The 24747-nt window shown below is 38.8% G+C and overlaps 1 protein-coding gene and 1 non-coding gene across 5 annotated transcripts in view; both read right to left on the reverse strand.

The window, feature by feature from the left end:
* Positions 1-24747, reverse strand: part of il1rapl1a (interleukin 1 receptor accessory protein-like 1a) — a 279430-nt gene that overhangs the window by 189222 nt on the left and 65461 nt on the right. The gene's annotated exons all lie outside the window — the stretch shown is intronic.
* LOC137193307 (small nucleolar RNA U13) lies at positions 18407-18507 on the reverse strand. The gene has a single exon (XR_010930739.1). It is a non-coding gene; the product is annotated as a small nucleolar RNA U13 (small nucleolar RNA).

The raw sequence follows: 24747 nt of genomic DNA on the forward strand, positions 1-24747 counted from the left end.
TTTAAAGATTCCCTCCAGACATGTATTAAGATATATAAAAATACTCTGCTAGGAACAATAATGTGTGTCTGATAGGGTTTTTCCATTAAAAAAAGTATAATTACCATGATAAAATCCTTAAAATGGCATTTACTCCTCCCTCAATAAAAAATCTAGAATCTATAAATATGCAAATATATTTCATTTCAGAAGTTTAAGTGTTGGACACAAGATATCTCCTATTTCATTGTAAAGTCCATTCTCAGTGTAAGTGCACTGGAGGCTTCAAGTTTCCAAATCACACTTGTGTAAGTTGCAAACTGGACCACGATTAGCTTCCAAACTAGATGTGATGTCACAAATCATGTTCGTAGGCCCCGTAGACTTGAAGTTTAATGGTATTTGGTTATGATATCTGCCCTGTTAGCAAATTTAGCTAAAGGAGCTAATGTTAGCCCGATTGTGCACTGGTCAGTGCTCCCAGTAAGCTAGCTTTGGTCTGAGGTAGGGGGGTGTGTTTCCAGAGCATGGAAAGCAACACCACACATTCCTTCATTGGAAGGTCCTGGCTCCAAACAGAAAAGATGGCACCGGCCGTAAGTAGCAAGTCTGGGCTTCAAACAGCTCCAGCGCAAACCAATGGGTGACGTCACACCTCACTACATCCATCTTTATATACAGTCTATGATAACATCTCAGAGTACAGCTGAGGCTGAGGGGAACTTGGTCATAAGTTTTCGAAGTATCCTGTCATGAACTGAATACTGGAACGAACTGATTCATTAGATTTATCTTTTGCTGGACACAAACGTTTGTATGACATTTAATGGCGAGCCATAATAGTTGTTGAGATATTTCACCCTGGACAAAAGTGTTGGACCGTCCGTCTGATATTGCCACGAGTCATGCTACTAGCTAAAGAGGGAATACATATTGTCTTTTGCTTGTGAGAGTGTTTTCCCATGAGAGCGGCTATAGGAAGTGGATCCTCGATCACCAAAGTTAAGCAAATAGCAGTTACAGCATATATCTACTTTAGCATCTGTTTCAGCTGGTGAATTGGCAAGCTCACTGAAGCATTTGAGAGACATCCATCTGCAGTGCCACTCCAGAGCAGTGGAGTGCGACTGCAGTGACAAACATGCTGTCATCCAATTTCCCCACACGCAAACAAACACACCAACACACCAACACACACACACACACACACAGATGTGCTCTCATAAACACTTTCTCAGATGCTCCCCTCTTCTCACTCATACTTTTTTTTTTTTTTTTGGTCTGACCAGACTCTTAATTCCTGACATAATTCTTGTGACTGAATATTCAGATAAAGACATTTTTCTAGCATTTTATAAATTTTTTAAAAAGTGTTGAACAGTGGGAGTAGTGTCAAAAAGCCAACACCAATGCAATATTGATAATATGATTTGTAGTAATTACTGCAGAAACTTGGTAATTGCAGCTCATTTATTCAGTAGAGTCCCTCAGCTTTCCATCTTAAGCGTATGATTGCTGCTCCTTTTCTCTCTATCCATCCACTCATTTATTTCCAACAAACTTCTCTTGTATTTTCTTTGCCACTCTCTGTCTGCTTTGAAAAGTTGAGCCCCCTCTCTGTAACCAAACATATCAGGATAGCTGTTTTGACCTCCTTCCCTTTTTCTCTTTCACAGTCTCTTTCGCTCTTGTTCCCTCTCCCTCCTTCTCTCATGTTTCTGTCCGGCACTCGCTGTGACATCAGGCCAGGGCCCCCAGGTGACCCCACAGATGGCACTTTGACACTCAGATGTGAAATCAGGTGTTGTGCTATACAGATCTGCATATTTAGTGTCACATTATACGCTATATTAACACACAATGTTTGCAATTCAAGGTAATGTCTAAGTCAACAGAGGCAAGGTAGGGAAGGAGAGAGAGAGAGAGAAAAGAAAGAACAACTTTGTGAATAAATTCCTTCATTCCTCACTTTTCAAGGGTAAGGCTAGCTTTGGTGTCAGGAAAACAGGAAGTCGTGCTGCTTCTTGAGGGATTGTTTATAGATTTCTAATCTAGGCCAGCAAGTTATAATTCTCTCTGTCTTACTCCCGCTGTGCATTTTCTCATTAACTGCATCAATGCTACGCTCAGCAAGCCACAGCAAGAATACAAAAGACAGAAAGACAATTCTTTTCTTTTTTTTAAGTAGAAGATTGAGCCTAGACATTAAGGTCATATGTGCTGACACATGAATTAACAGCAGGGAGTCTATGTGTCAAACACTGATCAACACAAATGGTTAGCAGCTTTCCCTCAAATAAAGATCAAGAAGAGAGACACCGACACAAAGGCAGAGATTTTGGTGAAGGGAAAGGTTTTGATTTGTACAAATGGCCATTTGTTTGAGCTTGACATACAGTAGCTCAGGCACTTTAAAGGCTGAGGCTCAGCGGCAAACAATTGTACTTATGATTACATACATCAAAGCTGTGTAAAGCTTTGTATACTTAAATGTACATCACAAAACTGTCATATTATATCTCTTTCACACAGGATATGGTGGTTTATGTAACACTGATATGAGACTCCTGTTAAATCTCAGTTCTCTTTTGGATTTAAAGACATTTATACATCATTAACATTCAGTCAAATGTCATCCTTAACTGAAACTCCTGTACATGATATCCTGGGCAGTACTGAAAGGAGGTTCACAAAGCCAGAAGATGAGAAGTCATTCATTCATATCATTGAAGGTTTAACCCTCAGCACTGTGTTAGTCTGAAAGGGATATCACAGTAGTCTTCCAATGAGGTCAAGACAAAGGAAAATTCTGGGTAACATCTTTATTAAAGTTAAAGAAAGGATGACACACTTCTTTTAGCTTTATATGACCACAAACTTAAATACATAAACTTGCCCCCTATGTAATAATAATGGGGTGGAAAACTATATACTGTACTTGTAACGTGGGATTAAGGTTTAGAGTTACACATGTGCTATCTGAAGTCATTATTAATTATTGCAATTATTCATATTCCTAGTATAATGTTTTATTTTATAATGATGACTCATCAATAAATCTTACCAAATGTCAGAGGAGACTTGTACTTCTAGAGGGGAGACTTTAGGGACCAGAAGAGCAAAGAAGAGCTCTTTTCAGGCAGTTTAGAGCTAGGTTTCCATCAAAAGTTGGTGCAAATTTTGGCCAAATTTCCAGAATATCAGAAAAAGAAAATGAATGAATTAATACACTTTTCCATTCACTGCCATTTTGTGAATATTTGCAGCTGGTTAATCGAGATAAAGAGCTGGTGGTGATATTTTTAGTCAGGGCCAGAAAAATAACATGATGGAAATATGACATTCTTGTGCTACCAGGTGTATGGAAACAGGTCTAACGACTGTTATAATGTAAATACAATGTAACTATGTACAGTATATATGCTTGTATTAGAAAACTCTATGTTCAGTATTACATAAAGACACAAAATGCTCCTGATATATTAGGTCTAGTATTGACAGAATAAAAATGTAATCAAAAAAAGGGTTTAAATGTCATGTGTATAATCTAGTTGTATCTGGAATTTGTTAGCAAAAGTTTGTAGAGCTCTCAGTACATAAGCCTCCAAAAATAAAGCCTAATGGTAGCCAGTAAAGCCAGAGAACTTCATGATTTAAAGACCAAAAAGAATATGTTTCTGCTTCAGTAAGACAGAAACCGTAAAGTGAGCCAAAGATTGATGAGATGATACTCTTTCTGGCCATTCTCTATTGTCTTCTTCTGGCAGGCGGTATATTCCTGTCTCCCTGTGGGCTTGTAGGAGGTTTCAGAAGATTTAGATGAGAAAGCAAGCTGTTGGAAACACCTCACATTCACACTCCCACTGGGTGCTCCATCAACAGCAACATTAATCTATATGCACTTCATCATCAAATTACCTGAGGTGGTTCTTTCAATATAGGAGATACACTGAATGTTAAGACACAGGAAGAATGAAACTACTGTGATACTGGATCCAAAGCTGATAGCTGTTTAGAGTCATTTCATGCACGACAGTTGTATCTAATAGATTTAAAATGCTCGAGCCTGTGAACTTTCTGCAACTGTGCAGCTTTAACATTTAACCTTAGAGTAAATAAAGATAAAGCAAGATAGTTTTAACATGATAATTTTCCCCTCTACAGTAATTTACTTGGGGTCAGATGTACTTTATATTCTGTGGATAGCACTCTTCAATAAAATCCATTTGAGTCAGTGTCCATCTAATCTAGCCGTGTATTTACAATTGTTTTGCAGTTGGTTTAAAGAAAAACATAAAACGATTTTACCAGGAAACAATCATTCATTCCCTCACAGCAGTTCTTGCTTTGTAGATCTTGTAATGCCAGTCACCATGAAGCCATGCTGAAGGTTAGGTATTGGTTTGATTGAATCTGGTGTCTGCCATACTGAACTCTGCAATCCTGTCACACTCTGATTCATGGGTTTGTGCCTGCTGTCGCTCAAGTTTTATGGCCGGTATTGGCAGGGTACTTTTTCACACGTTCAGAGCCATTTTAGGGCCTCCTCTCTTTCTGTCTCTCCCTCCCTTTTGCTTGGTCCATTTCTGCCAGCATGAATCAGCATCCCACTTGCTTTACCGATATACACTGTGATGCACGACGGGGCAAAGACAAGGGAGATGAAGAGGTAACCTGCTGTCTACACGTTGCTCTCCGCTATCAACAATCCCTACTCTGCCTCCACAGTTTCACTGTTTCCCCCTTCTTGCTGGTAAAGCATGTGCAATGCTGTGTAAAGCAGGGGGGCTGCTGTGTATTGTTTGTGTTGGAAGTAATCTTAAGTGTGTGTTCGTGTGTATGCACTCCAAAAGCCCACTCATCTCTGACCTGCGGTTTGGCTTTAACTGCTGTGTCAATCTGAGCAGAACTTTAAAGGGTTGCTCACCCCTGATGTTCTGGAGACACATCACCCCAGTGGGTGCAGTGCTGGTCAGTGTGCTGCCTGCACACAGCGGCATCCAACAACCCCAATAATAGTCACAATTTAATCCCTCGGCTGCACCAAAACTTACCAACTCCTTTGGTCCTGTCCATTACATTTCTGAGAAAATTGCCTCGGTCAGTGAAGCTGAAGAAGGAAAATTTAAAGGGGACATAACATGCACATTTCCAGGTTCATATTTTTAGTCTGTGGCCCTACTGGAATATATTTGCATGATTTACAGAAAAACAGGCCGTTTTACCTCCTGTCTCATTGAGGCCACCCTGCTGATGAGCCCACAAAACTTCTGTAGGCTACGTAAACAAACTGTAGTAGTAGGATTTCACTTGTTTTTCTTCTTCTTCTTCTTTACTCAAAATGGCAATGTTCGAGCCTGAATTGGAAAACATCAGCACCAAAGAATGGACCAAAAGGACAGACATTAATGGGCATGTGTGATGAGTTAAAATGTCATACACTATACACATACACTATAGCGCTTTAGTATCAGGGTTAATGGAGTGCAAACATGCTTGCAGCCATGCAGCCATTTTGAAAACATTAAAACCAGTATCAGACTTGCTCTGCTAACTGTGAAAAATAAATAAAAGGACTTCATCCAACTCGCCAACTTTGGGTAAGGCTCATAGTTTTCAGTGTTTACAGATTATCATAAAAAAATAACTGTTCACCATTCAAATCAGTTAAACATTCAAAGTAAATAACAGATAAATGGGACTCAAACATACCTTAAGTATGGGTTACATGTACTTATTGATTTGTAATGGTTACAGCCCCTAATAAATGAGTTCTAGGGTCAGTTCAGAGGTTATCGTCATGTGATAAAGTCAAGATAAGACAAGGACCATACACTGGTATCAGTTCTTACTTATTACAGTCACTGTCTACATGCCATAATGAATCATGCAATGATTTTTTTTTAGAAAAACTATTCAAAATTTCAGTAGAACAATTTATGTGTTGCAATAAACAATATAAAGATGAGGAGAAAAATTCAGTGAGTCAGTGTATAATGGTGAGTCAGTATATCCATCAGGCAGCAGTATTGTACAGCAAGCTCTACTCCTACCTTTGTTTATAAGAGCTGCAATCATCACTCACAGAGGCCAAGAGAGAAGTTTGAAATGCTAAATCTACCCAGCATCACAGTGATGTAAAACCTAATGCACTGTACGTGCACGGATCATTCTGTGACCAGACAGAAAGTCAATTTTTACCGTCACTAATCAGAGAAGGCCTAGCGGGAGGGGGATGGGGAAATACAGAGACCTCGCTTGTCTCTGTACACTCTCCTGGAGAGAAGGCTTACCACTGGCCTACCACCTCAGATCAATGACCTCCAGTGCTGTAATTTGTCTCAAGAGCACATAGTGATATAAATCTAATTCCCTGTCACACAGGGGGGTTAATTTCATGTATATTACAAAGTGGTTAAAAGTGTGCATAAGCATGTGCCTCCAAAAAAAATCTCCATCCACTGGACAGTGAATGCATCTCAATTTCCACAAGAAAAGAAAGAAAGCAACATATAACCTTGAGTGTCTTGTACAATGCATGAAAAATATGAATGTGTTGTTCTGAAAATAAATAAAAAATAAACATCAACACAAAAAAATGAACTAAAAAGCTTTTAATTGTGACATGTCATACAAGATCAGTGAGTCTTAATATATATAATTAGTCTTAATATTGAGGAACAAATTAAAAATGAACACTCCGGTATGTTTTTGAAGAGTCTAAAGGATTTATTTATCTTTCATGTCCTACTGAAATGGCAGTTAGAACACAGTTGGCTTCAGTAATGTGATGTATTTATGAGTAAAATGTAATATGTGGGTGGGGTATGATGTCAAATTAAGTTGATTTGATTTGATGGCCTAAAAGTGGGCGTGATTTAGGAGTCTCTGGAAAACAATGGTAATTTGGAGCTGTGGAGGATTGTTTGCCTCTACCCACACCTCGCTCATCTACGCTGTTACATCAGGAGGTGGAGGACAAAACAGATAATTGATGAATCAGTCTGCAATTTGAAAATTTAACTTTCATCCAAACACACCTCCGACCCTTGATACTGCTCGGCAAACCTCTGTCACACACATACATAAATTTATCCGATCAACTGTGATTTGTGGTGACCAACTAACCCTCCCATCACATAAAAACACACTTTGCTAGCTTGTGGGTCATAGAAACTCAATTCCACTTTATCAAAGGCTTTTGATTAATCTCTGAGGGTCTCACTGCAAGATGGAATGGAGAACTTAAATATATGGGATTTCCTCTACATTGACTAGTGCAGATTGACATACTGTAGGAAGAAGGGATAGATATTGTCCTCATCTATCGTTTTCCTTACAGGTATGGCTGGAAGGCTGAACAGAAGAACAAAGATCTCAAGGTGGTTGAACACATATAGCTGATATATGGGGGTGTAATCCTGGTGTTATCAAACAAATCGCCAAGAGCAGAAAAATATCTATTGAAAGCTGGACAGATATTCTTCTTTCTGACTTATTGCTGCACAACCATCAGGATTAATCCTTGGGGGTAAAGGGGGGTGACTTTATTTTTTATCGAATATGGCTGCTTTACAGACTTCATATGGATCTGAAGAGGAGCTTCAAGGGGGTTGACTGATAAAGAATGACTCCGATGAAGACAGATAGTAGGAAGATTTTGTGGTTTTATGAACACAAAACCACACCGTCTCTCACACATACTGACAAACAACGCAGACACTCATGTGACCGACATACATACCTATCTTTTGCAGTCACATTAAGGAACGGATAGACAGCTTACTCTGGGATTGTATTATTAATATTCCAGTGGGACTCTTAGTCTAGTAATTAGGAGCAGAAACTCCACAGGACTCCATTAATGAAAAGTCAGCCCCAACGCTGATGAAAGATTGATCATCTCTTACTTTGTCAAGCATGTTATTCAGCTCTTTTCCTTGGTTTGCCCTTTAAAATGTTCCCTGCTCAAAAAAAGTGTCTGTTGGGGGGCGTCCATGTGTCCTTGATAGATTTTTTCACAGGCCAGAAAAGAGTGTCTGGACCTTGAACAGTGGGACGGAGGGGAAGGAGAGGGAGCAGTGAAAAATGCCCCTTGTCAACACACACTCAATCCTGCCTCGTTTGTGTTGACATATTAAAGCATGGACCGTAGAAAGGCCATAAATACAGTGGCCATGTCCTGACCTAACACTGCTAACCCTTGACCTTTCCTGGGTCCACAGATGGAGAGCAAACAACAGCTAAAGGAGAAAGAACTCGCTGTAGGCCGACTGAACAGGAAGTTGTGATTATAATAAATGTTATTAAGGTAAGCAGGATTAAGTAGGTATTTTTTTAAAGATTTTGAGATCGCTTATGATGCTTTCGGTGGCAACTATTTTATCTTTCGTCGCAACGATCGCAAGTCAAATACGGCTTTCACGTTGCAAAGTAATCCACCAGGGATGTGTGCTTGCATGTATGTGATTGGTCAACGTAGCACCTTGCCAGATGGCGTCAGGTTGCGTTGCAGCAAAAGTTGAGCCAGGTTCAACATTTTTGTTGGATGACCGCTGCAATTTTTTGCCGAGCTGTCTGTGCTGGTAGCCCCGCTGCGTAAACGCCCTGCCCCCATTGAAATGAGTTGGAGGGCTGTGTTTTTTCACACTGAGCTGATGTCAGTCTAAACAACCCTCTATGACTGTTTTAATTAATAATGAGTGTAGAGACCATGGATTTATTAAGAGTGCTGGATAAGTGTGGCAAGTCAACCATGCTGCCACTTTGTCCCAGTGGCCAATTGCAGTGCTATGATAAAAACATGCCTCGCAGCCTAAAAGGCATTTACTGTATAGACCAGCATTTGTTTTTTGTACACTTTAGTATTTGAAACACTTTCACAGAGCCTAAAAATGACATTTTTGTGTGTTTGATATCATCTCTAATGTGCATGTACTGTAGGCCGTACTATGAAGTACACTAGGAAGAGAGGACAGAAAACTTTTTGAGCAGCTTTCATGGGAATGAATGGCTCCAATCTTGGAGTCTGTTATAAGAGAGACACTGTTCAAAATTAACAAAAGCAAATTTAATTTAGAAAAATGTTGAGCCTCAATATGGAACAGGTTCCTATTTACAAACAACTCTCTGAAGAACAAGAAAATTACTTCATTTGGATGGGACACTCGAATGGCTTTTTCACAGTGTTGTTTATGGCACATGACACACTGAATTCTAATGGGAAACAGCAGCTAGTAGCAGTATGAACACTAATCCGGATTACACCAATACATTTCTTCTTGCAGATGGTGTGAAATTGCATGATTGTCCCAGACCACGAGATTAAGGCCCCTGACACACCACAACAACTTAAAAAAATGAGTGAAGACACAAACCAATTGATGTGTTGGTTCTCATCGCCCTGTTAAAAGTTGCTCTTGAACACACCACAAAGACTACCAGCTGGCTAAACCTGCATGAACATTCTGCACCTGTGTAAGAAGAAACTGCTACAGTAGTAAGTTGTAAGTATTGGGTTTGTAGTAATGGTGTTTGCATCACTGCATGCTCAGATTTAAACAGCCACTGACTAGGGCCGAATATCAGTGCTGGATATCCATCAATGGTGGATACACCACAAACGCTACAGGTGTCATTCAGCCAAACAAGGCTCAACAGACACGTCGGCTTAGTGTGCCAGGACCTAAACATTGACCTCACCCTCAATACTGCTACTGATATGAAATTCAAACAGCAAGTTATTACAAATACTACACATATGCAAGTTGTGCTAAAAAACATGCAAAATCCTATATGAGATGCCTGCAAAATATATTGTTTCACTCATATGTGAAATGTACCCATACAGGATTTAAAAAGTAAAAACATGTATTAGTTGGCCAATCAAGAGAGGCTCAAAGCACACGTGAAACACTTCATACTGTACCATCTGTTTATATGTTTTTACCTTTGGAAAATTATGAGACAGTGATGCATCTTCCATCTAAAGCAGCATGAATCAAAACTAACCAGCTAGAGCAGCAGCTGTTGCCAAGATGCACAATTAAAATCAACACAAGCCAACAAACACTTATTGAACAGCAAAGTCCTAATGGTAGAGTCTGACAAACTGTTGCACTTTTCATTAAACTAGACAAAAACATGCAGGAACAGATCGAAGAGGCTTTAACCTTAAACCAAGTGTTTTTACCCCACTGGGATCAGGGCAAAAGCATACACCACAACAAATCCATGGCTCTGGCCCAAATATGCGCCAGAGGTGATTAATTGGATGGACATTTGACTTTTTAATAAGGCTTTAAGAACTATATATCTGTTATATTCCAACAAATTCAGGTACAATTTGATAAATTAGTTCATTAGTTCATGTTGTGAGGAGCAGCTGCACCTGTTGCATCATTATCCGTATGTAAGATTGGCAACATTTTTTCGATATGATTTTCATACTAAACTAATTCTACCATTCATTTTTCCATAATGTTGTTGATATGATTATAAGGATAACCATTCATACATGAAGCTAAGAGGCACTGCAATAAAAACACACAAAGCCACCCGACCTCTGCAGTGTGATGAAATTCCTGCCATTTTGGCAGATATTTGACTATAATGTATTGACAAAGGTTTACTCATAAGCACTCATTCTTTATGTGTCCCAGTAAAGTTGATGCAGAAACAGCTAATCAGACTCAACAAAATGAAAACCAGTGATGCTTATCAAATAGCCCAATAAAATGAAATGCTGCATTTTTCATCCAAAGCCAGAATTGAGCTGGCCATAACAAAATTAATTTTGACTGACAGCTGCCAAGCTCCTCACTGAAAATCATTATACATTCAAGACATTATACAGGACCTGATATTTAGGATGTTCAAATTAATTGAGTCTGCCAATCTGTCCCACAACTAAACCAGCTAACATGAACACAGACCAGGACTGAGCTGTCTTGCCTTAAACCAGGTGATTTTTCTAAACTTCCTCTGCACAAAAACATGCACGTTATAAATAAAGGCTTAGTCATGATCCATATGCCTGACCTGTGGCCCAGATAAAACTGAAGTATACTATAATATACTTCAAATATACTTAAATATCAATAAGTACATTTGACGTGCATTCTAATTTTTTGTACAAAATGTAATTGTTAGAAAAATATATTAAAATTGTGTTTCACTGTTCTACAACAGTGGATTTTCATAAACTATCATGAAAAATGCTGATGAAATTCACTCATATCAAACTTTGAAAAATATCAATAAAATTTTTCAAGTACACTTAAAATAACTATACCAATAGTCAAAACTACTTCAACTAGAAGTTAGTCTATTAATCCTAAGTACAATAAAAAACACAATATAAAATACACCATTATTTATGTTTTTATCATTTTAATTATAAGTGCATCCACAAAGTGGATTTTCTTATATTGTCAGTAAGTGTACTTACTGGATTGTCTTAAGAAATTACTTATTAATTAAAATATCGTTCAGTGCCATATGTGTGTCTGACTGCCTACTTCTCCTCACTGTACTGTCAACACAGAAACACACTCAAAAAGTCACCAAAAAAAACTTCTATCACTAATATGGTTAAAATCAGTGAACCATGTTTCCAAAACAAGGTTGGGGGTTGGGGAGAAATCTGCTTACTTATCTGTTACATGTATACTTGGATTTACAGTAATCAGGTTACTACCATGTATATGTATATGTATACTAGTTTGTCTGGGACGTTTTGGGACATTTACCCAAACATTTCAACTCTTGATCACAGAGTCAGTTAAACTGTGCAACAAATGCAAGGTAAATTCAATGCTACAGATTGAGCATTTACCCTTACAGAAAGAATCAAGAGGGTAGATATGCAGATATATGATTTTTCCTGAGTCCTCCTGCCCTCCAAAATCCATACTTCATCATCTCGCCCAGGTAAGCCTGGTGATTTGTGACAGATGCTCTCTGCATTTGCACTAATAGCTTTGGTTCAGCTGTTGAAGCGTGATTGAAGTTTGTACCGGAGAGGGCCGACATATTGCTGGGCGGGCACACAGGTGCTACACTCCAGACCAGCTGTTCACTGTTGTCAGGACAATGTTTGCCCTTTTCTGGTACGTCATCATACCTCCAAACACCTGCTGTCCTGTCATAACTACAGATATGACTCTAAACACATATTTGATCTAATGATGATACAGTAAACACTATTCCAACTTAGTTCTGGCCTTCAAATGCGCAAAAATTCAAAATAAGTTTCAAAGGATCAAATTTTTTGTCTCAACCCACAAACCCTCTACTGTACAAGAAACGTAGGGGGAAAAAAAACATTATTGTCAAAAAAGTTTGTGTATGCGTGTTTTGTGTGTGTAAGATGTCTAGGTGGAGATGTTTTTATGTTAGAGCATCTTTGATTCAGTTTGAAGAGTGTTTACAGGACCAGCATTATAGCAGAAGTGTATCCAAGTTGTGACAAACAGCATTAGCTGAAACAATGACAGGTACAGTGCTCCACTGCAGCATGTTTATTAGCTTTGTAAGCCTTTGCACACTTCTTGCTGCACTCTTAATCTTATATACAAAGTGACAAATACATTTTCTTATTTCAAGTTCTTATCCTGTGTCCCTATGTTAATTATCTCTTATATTCTGAATACAGTATATTTAAAATGTGATTTTGGGGACTAGCTACTGTTATGCCACCCAAAGCCCATTTTATTATTTTTATTGGCATATATCAGCACAGAAATTTAAGCAGTTGTTAGAGAACCTCTCTCACTCCGACAGTTGCCTCAGGGTCTTTATGCAGGTCTCTGTCCAGTGTCATCGTCTGTTGCACCTGAAGACATTTTTAAGCATCGAACTTGATGTCAAACCATTCCCTCTTTATGTCCGTCGAAGTACAGCACTGCTCTGATGACTCATCGTTGGCAGCTGTATTAATATTTAGATGACCACTGGCACTGATAAATTTGTTATGCCTTTGTCTGCAGATTTCTGATGCCAGGAGTGGAATTCTCCTTTTTGCTCTTTGGTAGCATTTTTGTGAATGAAACATGCCCACAAATGGAGCAAAACAGGCCACCTTATATCACAATTTTAGAGGTGTTGATGAGCTAATAATCAGGTGGAATTCATTGGGCTGAAACAAGCCATCCTCAATCATTTCCAAGTTTAGGAAAAGACAAAAATGTTCTTGCATGAGGCCCAATGTTCACGTTTCCAAAAGAGTGAGGTTTTGCTCTTATTTTTTCATTTCCTGTCTGTCCTCCAACTCCAAATGCAACCAAAATGTGGTCTCTAATTTTGTGAGTCACCGTTTCCCACTACAAAGTGCAGCCAGTCACAGTAAAAAACACAATTTTTCCATTGGCTCAGTATTTGCTTTTTGTTGTTTCTAGTTCTACTTTGATCCCACTCTCTCACAGCAGGAGATGATGTTTAGACTGAATATTATGGCCCTCAGACAAGAGACGGACGCTGCCCTCAACAGTGTCATTGCTGTAAACTGATTAATTGTGTGTGTGTGGTCATCCAAACAACTAGAAAGACAGGAGCCTCACTGTCTTCTTACCCACCGTCATTTACTGTGCTGTTGAAGTTGTAATTAAATCTGTTGCTATGATATTAGCACAGTTTATTCAGTGCTTCATATAAAAAGCCACCCACCAGCAACCCCCTGCAAGGTTGATATTGTGAAACTGCTCCAGTGTGTGTGGTGACTTAGTTGCCAAGGTTAGCAACACTGCCAAAATCTTGTTTGACAGAAATAGGTGTACATCTAACTTTGGACATTTTCTGTTTCTTTCTTTGTTATACTGATAGTGAGGAATGGCGGAAGAAGTACAGCCACAAGCAGGGACTTGTCACAAGAAACATAATGAACACTATGTCACTGTGACCACTGATCAGCACACACTTGTTGCTATGGGCGCTAAATCTCAGGTGTCCCCAGGTAACAAGCTTTTCAACACAGCTTTAACAGGTTATCACAGAGGACATTCCAAAAGAAAAAAACAAGAGAGAAAGTGAAGCATTCATCACAAAACCCTTGAAAGCAATCCTTTTTTTTTTGTTCCCCCTGAAACAAAAAGCAGAGCCGCAGTTACCTACATTTTCCTGCTGCATCCGCTCACTTGTTTGATGATGGGAGCACTGACCCCTTTTCACTACCTGACCCATATGAAAGTAGACAGTAGAAGAAAAATACAAGTGGATGGTCCAGTGAGCTTGGAAGCAGAGATAAAACAGCGGTAAATGACTGAATCCATGGCAACCAGTAACCTCCTACCAGTGGTAAGCAAGTACAACTATCCAGGTATTATGCTTAATTACAGTTATGAGGTGCTTGTACTTAAATATTTCCACTTTAAGCAGTTCTGTACATTGTTGGCAGAAATAATGAAGAGACAGGTCACTAGTCCACCTGCTGAGACCAAACCAGATTAAGGGCAACTGTCATGGTACTTTTAAAAGTTCATAAGTAATAACGTTCATATGAAAGTGGGAGGATGGTGAGTGATTTTGTCTTTCACTTCAAAGACTCCTATTCAGGGTGAGGAGATAAAAAAAAGTTCACATTTAATTAAAATTAAAACATATGTAGGGTCTTGTTGTTATTGCATTTAGATAAATAAGCATACAGTGTACTGTATGCACTGAATTATTCTTAGACTCACTCGCATGGTTACAAAAAAAAACATTTCTCCTTGGCTACGGTGCACAAAGAGGTAGTGAAGAAGAGAGGACTTGTTAAAAACAACAAATATGCACAAATAAAACCACAAAAATAAAACGGTAGAGCATGGTGACTGTAACAACATGCCCCCCAAATTTTAACTGCGTTGCCAAACTAGACTCGCTAAATCTGGCTCTGAACTGCTATCATTAGACGTATGACAGAGAAATAGTGTCAGTGATGGAGGCATCTTTGAGTGGCTGCTTATGTGTGTGTTGTTCTGAGTTTCTAGAAGCACAAACTGTATACAGTATGTCTATAATGCTTGTACATATTTTTAAGTTCACTCCCTAAACAAAAAAGATCAATAATGAACTAAGACGTTACGATATTGTTTAATCATTACCATGTGTATTTTTAAAATCTGTTCTCAAATATAGCCAAAAGTGGTGCTTGAAAGCCTATATTGCTTATAGTTTCACAGTGTTTAAGTGGCAGAAACAGCCAATAACATCGTAGCGGTGTGTATTTACTCAGTTCTTAAAGGAATCTTTTGTTGGCGGGCTTGGTGTGGTGACCCTGATGTACTATAGGTGTGTTCTATATATTCCACCTACACAGTTCAGCTTAACAACAGCATCACCAGCCTCCCAGTTGGAGAGTCTCTGGATAGTATGCCCAGACTAACAATCTCTACTGATACCATATGACAATAATATCATACACTCACTCTTCAGGAGCTACAAAAAAAACATAAAACTAAATTTAAATTATTATTGTGACATTAGAAATGACTATACATAAAGAATACTATACTGTAAAGAAAATTAAGCTCACTGTAAAGTCACCAAACCCTACCAGATATATTTATATATAGACAATGAGAATATTATACAGGACATGATGTGATAAATTAAGTGAATTTGTGTTTTTTTAATGATTGGTATGAGCATTTCACATTTGTATACTGCTTACGTATGTTATGCAACCCTGCTGAATAATACAACACATCTCCTGCCACTTTTATAAAATATTATGGGCATAATTGATAACCACTTTCATGTCTCGACTACTGTTATTTTGTCTGCACACACAAGTGGTTAAATACTTGAATCAAAATGAGAGGCCAAATACTAATTTGACAGCTCCAGCGTGTGGACTCCTTATTTCAAATATGATGGATTGACTGTTTCTCCTCCAGAGTTTTGTCGGGAGCTGCAGATAAATATGATTTGTTTGTCTGAGGCTGATGGATCTCAGGGGTGAAACATCGATACAGATACAGATCTCAAATAAAGTTCTGTTACACTGTGGTGAGGTTAATGATATCAGTAATTGAGATTGTTTGTACAGGGATAACACAAGTAGCTCATTATTTTCTATTAGCCCTACCTTTTCAGCTTTATTGCACTCAGATACCGCTGAAGTACACTGTTGTGAAACTAGAGGCCAAAGAGTCAGGGAGTAAGAGAGAGAGACTAGTACAAGACATCAGAAGTTCAGTGTTCGCTTGTTTCTGTGGCTGAAAAAGCTTGCCATTGAAGCTGGTCTACGTCAGCGAAGACCTAAGAACCTGAAGCTGATGCAGTGTGTTGACGTGTGAGGGAGAATACAGAGTCACACCATTACGCAGATGCAGGCAGATAAAGGGAGATAGTGTGAATGCTCAAGAACCCCAAGGGAGTTGTGAATATACGGGCTTGAATATCAAGTTACAGGGAGAGGTCGTCAGAGCCTTGACAGAGATGGTAGAGTCAGCCCCACATTGGCTTGAGAACATAGCAGCCATCCAATAAAACCTCAGGCATGCATCAGAAGACCTCATCAGAAGACCAGATATGGCTGGCGGCGTTACCTTAACATTGACAAGAATCTGTAAGCTAATTCACTGGCTGTTATTCATCACTCTCTGCGCATTTTGTCAAGATAACCAAAACTATACGTGATGTAATCATGTTTGATATTTTCAGTGTCTTCTCTTCAGTTATATATCAGCCTGAATGAGGAAAATACTCTTTCCATTGGATTAGTTTCAGCTAAACAAAGGTGACGACAGCAGAGCAGCTCTGTGACAACTTGTCTGCCTTCATCTTGTTTCCCTCTGGAAAGCATCAACGATTAAACTTAGTTTATTTATGTTCCATATTTGCCATGACAGGCGTATCTATTCTTTTCTATTTGTTTGTTTGTAAGAAGGATCTGTCACTTTATTTATCTTCCATATTTGCCATGACAGGCGTATCTATTCTTTTCTATTTGTTTGTTTGTAAGAAGGCTCTGAGACTACAGATAACATAAATAAAGAATATACAAATCTGATCATGATTAAAAATTTTTGGCTAGTTACTGTAAAATATTTCCCAAATGTTTTCCCTGAAAAGTAAAGTTGGATAGGTTTATCTGGATCAATTGTTGACATGTTCAGGAGCCAGTTGCACCAGCTGTTCATACTTTAAGAGAAGATTTACACATCACAAAATTAAAACCAGTTGCTCCACACAAGCTAGTTCTTATGTAAAGATTAGCTGTTACTAACAATTGCCAGGAACTGTTGCGTAAGATAGCTGAATAGACCAACTGAAAAAAACTAACGTTAGCTTGCTAATACATGATGATAAAAGAGGTCATATGTAACACGGTTAATGTATCTGACCTGACACTTAACATTACATTTTGCAGAAAATACACAATAAACATCAAATTACAAAACTTCACACCAATAACATTGGATTAAATTATATCAACAGCTGATATCGGATTAGTATAATCCGATATTTCCCTCTCACTGTAAACTGCATGAATACCACTAATTCTAAAACACACATTTCTCCTGGTAGCTATATAGAAAAGTCACAACTACTTTCACAAAGGATTGGCAGGATTGTCCCTCTAGTGTCATAAAAATTAGAGGTTATCACAGGTAAACTTTGGTCTGCACATCTCACTTTGAGCACTTCTGCCTTAAAGCTGCATTAAAAATTATTGATCATTAGTGAAAGAGACTGACTGAAGCAAACTCACAGTAATGAACATATGTAGTTGAGCAAAACGATTGCTTACTTACACATTCAGCTGAACTGGAGCTTAATCCAAGTCCAATATTCACTGGCCCTTTAACTCTGGTTTAATTCTGTTTATTTCTGCTGTATATTTGGGCATTTTAACATGAGGGTCTATGGGGATTGACTCGCTTTTGGAGCCAGCCTCAAGTGGCCATTCGAGGAACTGCAGTCTTTGGCACTTCTGCATTGGCTTCATGTTTCAGCCCCGGAGGTTGCCGCTTGAGAAAAACATATTTCGTTTGTTAAACGTTTGTTCATTTGTGTGAGTTCCTGTGCTGGTAGAGGCTACCCATGGTTTTATACAAGATGCCATTGTTTTGCTGTGTAGAGCTGCAGACTGTGGTGTTGATTCTCGGTGGGATTGTTAAAAGTGGTAGCCCTTTTACTTAGCAGGGAATCCTTTAATTACATGCTAATGGATGGAAATGTTTAGCAGCACATTATATTATTTCATATAGAGAAATTATAATGTAACCAGTTATATTGCTCATTTTGAACAAGGTAATACTATTATTACTGAAGTACACATTTTCACTATGATGGTTTTCATTTTGAACCATGTCAACATTACATTTTAAAGTTGGAAATTCCAATAAAATAATTTTATGGTGTGTCATCAAAAACAACTGTATCCTCTCATGATTCAAAGGATGATTTACCCAATTAAAAGAACAACAGTTTTTTTTTTCAAGTTCAGACAGGCTGAGGCGCAGAGCATAACAAGGTTAGAACAGCACTTTTCACGGATTGCCCGTGAACGTACCAATCATCATCTGTTTGAACTGAAAGCGTGTAAATCATAGCAATGAGCGTTCCGGTGGAGCAGCCAAGCACAATGATTTTGTGGTCAAGCAACTAACCTGCTGAGCATGATTGGAGCAAGGCTGGAGTGACTGCAATGTTAACATTGTTTGCACTGTGCAACTCACCGCGTCTGCGTTGCAGTTATACTAACTTTAGTCAACAATGATTCAATATTCAGCAGGTAAGCACCTTCATCACTGAACAGCTTCTTATCTCTATGGGGCGATTATGCTTGCACATGTTTTTTTTCATGCGTGTGTGGGGGGTGGTAGTGGCTCACAGATTTCAATCACTGACTTGACAGGTATGCAATGGTCATTTGTCTTGTTTTTTTTATTAAGGCCAGAGAGAGGTTGAGTGGGTCAACAAAGCTCACTCCAGGCTGAAGTAAAAAGTTGGCAGCCCTGTTGTATGTTGTTGAAGTTGTTACTGTCACGCATCCCAAAGTGTTAAAAGTCACTTTACATCTCCTCTGAGACTGATGTTCATTAAAATAACAACTCAAATCTCAAACAGCCTGTTTATCAAAGACCGGTGGATGGCAGTATGGACAAATTGAGATGTAATTATAGTGTTGGGTTGCCAGAGACTTTTCATCACCACAGAAAGCACCCCTCACAAATTAGTCAGGGTAGAGAGGTGGAGAGAGAGAGGTTTCGCTTGCTGATGCAAGGAAAACAAGCGCTGAGCTTTTCAGCATCAAAAGTCTGAAGAGCGGGAGTCATTTGTAAACACGCTCCCTACAGAGGGTCATATTTGGAAAAAGAAGGAGGGAGATACTCACAATCTGTGATAAACATGCAACTATCAGATAAGCTCCTTGCTCCTTACCACACTGGAGAGATCCTCAGAGAAAATCTTTTAGCTTCCAAATACTAATCACAGTTATCAAGGGGGTTGAAAATTAGAACATGTAGTCAGGGTTTTTATTCAAAATGACGAAAAGGTGGTGCTTATTGCCTACTCTGGCCATAGTAAGCACATGAAATTAAACTAAAAAGTAGTGAAACCAATAAATATAAATTTTCACAGATTAATTCATCTTCTACAAAAATGCCACCCAAGGAGATCTTTTTTACATTATGCTCAGAGATAAGAACCCACGAAGAATTATTACCCGACTCTGTAGTTCCCTTCAGCGTGTTTTAGCATCTTTTAGCTCATTGTTTTGGTTTTCTGGCCAGCATCTTTACTTGTTTTGCTTCACTCTCACCACCCTCATCAGCGTTGTTTCCAGCAGCTGCAGACGGCTGATAAACCCATCACACTCTATCTGCCCAGCACCAAACATCAGACAGACAAAGTTAGCAACTGGTGAACATAGTGGGGCATTTAGCAGCTGAAGAGCCAGATATTTCCCACAAGAGTGATTTTAGACCAACGACAGAGCTAAAAGGAGAGTGACTATTAGACTAATTGTTGTGCGGCCAGGAATATAACTCCAAATAAACTCTAATGTTGCTCTGTGTGCTGAATGTGTAAATAGGCAATGATTAGCACCACAACATGTTTATAAGGTGATAATATGTCAATATTGTGTGTGTTTACAGCTTGTTCTACTGCCAGCCCAGATTATGACTGCTTTAATTTGTACACTGTAATACCAGAAAAATGTCTGTATCATATAATGTGGTTTAATGCAACAGCCTTGGAATAAAATCCTATCAAAGTTCATCATGTTCTGTTTTTGTTGACTCTATAGTCATTTTGGAAGCTGTAGGTTTTTTTTACATTGGGCAAAATTGTAGAAATATAAGCGGGAAAATGCTGAAAAAAAAAAAAACAGTTGCAAGTGCATGGATAATGTTGTCACATGTTTCTGCTTTACTGTTATGTAAACAAGATACACATTTGGTGGCAAGCTGGATTGTTACTTTGACCAGTAGCATTAATTATTTGGTATAGTTGTGTGGTCTCGTATCCCATATTCTCTATGTAGGAAAAAGCTCGGTAGTCTACCGGGAATCAACCCTTTTACACTAAATACATCTACTGAAATTTTGATTTTGTGAAGTATAGAAAGTACAGAGCTACAGCAGAAGAACTGACATATTTTTTGAAATTTCCATATTTAGGCTGCAGCTACCCTCTGAGGGGAAAGGAGATGATACACAAGAGAGAGCGTGGTTTTAATAACAGAAGACAAATCAGGAATTGGTTAAGAATAAGTGTGCATGTGTGCTTTACATGTTGTACCCTTCTTTTTTTTTTTGTGGTGGTCTGTCTTTGTTAGCATTTCTGTATTAGATTTGGCGAGGGGATCTGGTTGAGAACAAGAGGTTACGAAGTCACCAACACAGGGATGGAAACAAATAGAAATGCAAGGTGGAGGAGGTGATAGGGATAGTTAGAAAGAGAAAGCCTTTGTATCCCTGAGGATTGCAGAAGATACAGACCTGAATATTAACTCACAGAGACCCTATAGAGCTTTAATTATTGATTACCGATGAGCATTCACAGCCAAAGCCAACATGTACTCCATGAACAATCATATGAAAGGATATTATAATGAAAGGGCTCTGAAGTATACAGTACCTGGAAATGCAAAAAAGAAAAAATCATTCCAGAGAAGCTTTATACACAAGTCTTATGAGACCCAGAACATTGAAATCTTGAAGCAAAATCTTGTGTAATCCACAAAAGGAAGCTCTGACAGAGAAACGCTGGGAGATAGTACAGCAGCACTGCTCAGGTCAGTTTTTTTGATGAGCATTTTTCTCACGGATAGATTACAGCATGCTGTTGCTGCTGTCGGGTGGAGGGTGGACTAAAGAAGTGGTTGGATTACAAGGTCGTTCTGGAGCAAAATACAGCAATACAAGGAAGAATATTTCTGTTCTGTGCTGTTAAGACATCTGTGACTGTTTTCATCTCGCAGTTCTTGCTCTCATCAGCCTACTGGTTCTGTCACACTGCATTTTGGTGGATGATTACTAACACTTAATTTCATTTGTCTAATTGGAAGCTTATTCTTGCAAGCTGCAGATGGAGGCTGAAAGCCACTGCAGTGGCCCCAAGGTAGCTCAGTGATAACCTCTCCATTTTGTTCCGTGCTGAAGTTCGACTTAGCTCCAGTGACTTCATTTCACACTTCATCTCCCTTCCAGTCACATTTACTCAAAGACGCAAATGCACAACCACGCACACGAATACACAAGTGCAAACACACGCACACACAATATCGACATGGACTCAAGTGCACAGCCGAGTCCAGTTACAATTTAAGACATTTCCAGAGAATGTTTGTATTACAAACAATAAACCTACACAAATTAGGTTGCCACGCATGGCGGAGCAGAGCTTGATGCATGTGTTATTACATTAAACAGCTGTGAGTGTATTTCTGCTTGCTATTGTATGATTGCTTTTGCATTTTTCTCCTATTGAAATGGAACACTAACAGAGTGACAAGTGATATTTCAGCTGCTTCAGTCCATGATGTACAAGAGAAATACATGATACACTGTCAAACTTTGATTAATTTGGCACGGAACGACAAATCTACAAACTGGGAAACCCATAATGCTCTTTAGTTCCATCCCATCTGTTAGCGAGCTCAGAGTAGCAGGCACTTGGACTCTTTCTCTGTCCTTGTGGTGCTGAGTGGCTGCACTATGCAGTGCTCATGTTCAGCCTGACCCCAGGGTGGCCATATCAGTGTAGATGGCACTTAACAGCATGGAGCCACTCAGAACCCTGAAAGCCTATAGGACATAAAAAACACAGGGTGAGGGTAGTGGTATTGAGTGTGTGGCCATAAGCAGGGAGCACAGTTGTAATATGTGATAATGTCTCTACACTGACAGGCTCATTATCATCCAACAATTCATCCTTCTCTCAATTATATGTGAGACTCAGAATCAGTGACAATGACAGAGCAGTGACCCTGAGATGCAAATTGTTATTACGAGATGACTCAGTGTTGAGTGATTAATAATCCACCAGTAGGAATAAACACATCTGCTGAAATAAACACTGTGTGTGCAATAAAATATGGTGTAAAAATATGTCTCTGAGTTGAAAGAAAATAAAAACTTCATGAATGAATTATTTTTTAAAGGGTTTCTCTTAGTTTCATTAAATTATGTTTCTGATTGTGTACTATTTACCTAGTCATAATGATGAGTTGAGGGCTCTATGACCCTCAAGCACTCGTTAAAATCCCCCTCTACTCAAAAATGTGTTTTTCTTCTTGTTACTTCACTTCAGTGTTTGAGCTTCACTGTGCAGAATGATGTATGTGCAGAGTTTGACACTTGAAGGCTGTTTTCACATTCATCTTAACTTAACAGTGAAGTAGGAGACAGCTTGTGTCCAGAAATTAAACATTTAAAATGAAAAATATTTACATTTTCACAGATTCTGGATTTTTCATTGAGGGAGAAGGAGAAGATGTCATTTGATAAATTTTAACAAGGTAACTGAACATTCTTTTAAGGAAAAAAACATGTCCGAGACAATTTATTATGATAAGCAGATGATGCAGATACAGAATATGTATCACTGTCACACAGTGTGAAATGAGATGATTTTTCAAACCTTACAGGTGTCTTGTGGCGTTTTCTTGTAAACAAGGTTTCTGTTTACATTCATTCATTCAACTGATTTTTACATTCAGTGTTACCACCAAAACGCATTCTGTGTATCTTTGCAGCCTAACAAACGTGTTGAAAGCATTTCCTTCTTCATAAAATATTAGCAAAGCTGATTTTGTGAACATTTTGAACCTGCATTGTTCACATCGATGTTTGCTGGCTGGCAATCTTCATCTTCACTGACTTTGCTGGCACGTTGCTATGTTTCTTGTGTAGACCAGTGGAATAGTGTGAAATCAGGCAGGAATGTGTATCTCATCACCCGAGTGCTAGAGCAAACAAAATGGAGAGCCACTTGTAGACAAACTGCTCCACTGCGCTAGTGATCAAAAATGAATTAATCAAGTATTATATATCAAAGCCACTTAAAGGATTTGGCTGGTGATTTTCTACGTTTTTCTTATTGTCAACAAATCTCATGTGTAAAGCCAAACCAACAATGAACTGATCTACTTACAAGTATTGTGTGTATGCATCCAAACCCTGATATATCATATTCCTCTGTGCCATAGATGATAGACCTCTGTTATTGTAAAAAAAAACTATTTAAAACACGTCAGTGAGCCTCACTGTCGCACTGGATGACATGTTCCTTTGTCCCTGAAGACAGTGATTATCATAGCTTGTTTAAAAAACAGCTCCAAAGAGTTAAAACAGTGATAAGATCATAACCCTCAGGAGTAAGGACCGCTTTTCCACATGTGGTGGGTTACTATCTTTATCGCTATTTTTACTCTTTGGAGTCATTTCTAAACAAACTACAGTAGCCGCTGTCTTCAGGGACGAAGGAACATGTCACCCAGTGCAGCAGTGTGGCTCACTGATGTGTTTTTAATAGTTTTTGGACAACAATGGAGCCCTATGGCGCAGGGGAATAAGATATATCAGGCTTTGGATGCATTCACAGTACTTGTAAGTAGGATGAGTTCATTGTTGGTTTGGCTCTGCACATGAGATTTGCTGACAATAAGAAAAATATAGAACATTGCCAGGCAAATCCTTTAAAGGAATAGTTTGACATTTTGGCTTATATGCTTAATAGCATGTCAAACATGTCTGTTTGTTATGTATAATGCTACAACTTGAAGATGATTAGCCTAGCTTAGCATTAAGACTCAAAGCAGGGGGAAACATTTAGCCTTTGTCTCTCCAGAGGTCAAAAATACCCCTACCAGCACCTCTAACGCTGACTCATTAACATGATGCATCTCGTTTGTTTGATCTGTACTGAAATATAAAAAACTACAATTTGCTTGAGGTGCAGGCTGGCAGATTTTTTTTTTACCTTTGGAGCGAGCCAGGCTGTTTCCTCCTGCTTCCAGAAAGCGGATGACCACATTTCGTTTCAGGGGAACAGAAGGCAGAAACTGTATTTTAAGTGAACTTTTATTTATGTTCCAAATGCTCTGATCCAGAAAATATTCTGACCACGGAAATTAAGCTTAGAGGTGATGAGTAATCACTGAAAGCTCAGTCTTGATTAGCCATTAAGAGTTTAATACAAAGGCCCATACTGTTGGCTTTTAAATCTGTTGGGGTGGTGGGGTGAGCTTTAAAGGGAGTCACATAGTGCCTGCGGTGTGTGTCCTTCAGGCAGTCTGTGTGTGTGTTTGTGTGTATGTGACACCATCTG

This window comes from Thunnus thynnus, chromosome 11, assembly GCF_963924715.1.
Source record: "Thunnus thynnus chromosome 11, fThuThy2.1, whole genome shotgun sequence".
NCBI lineage: Eukaryota > Metazoa > Chordata > Actinopteri > Scombriformes > Scombridae > Thunnus > Thunnus thynnus.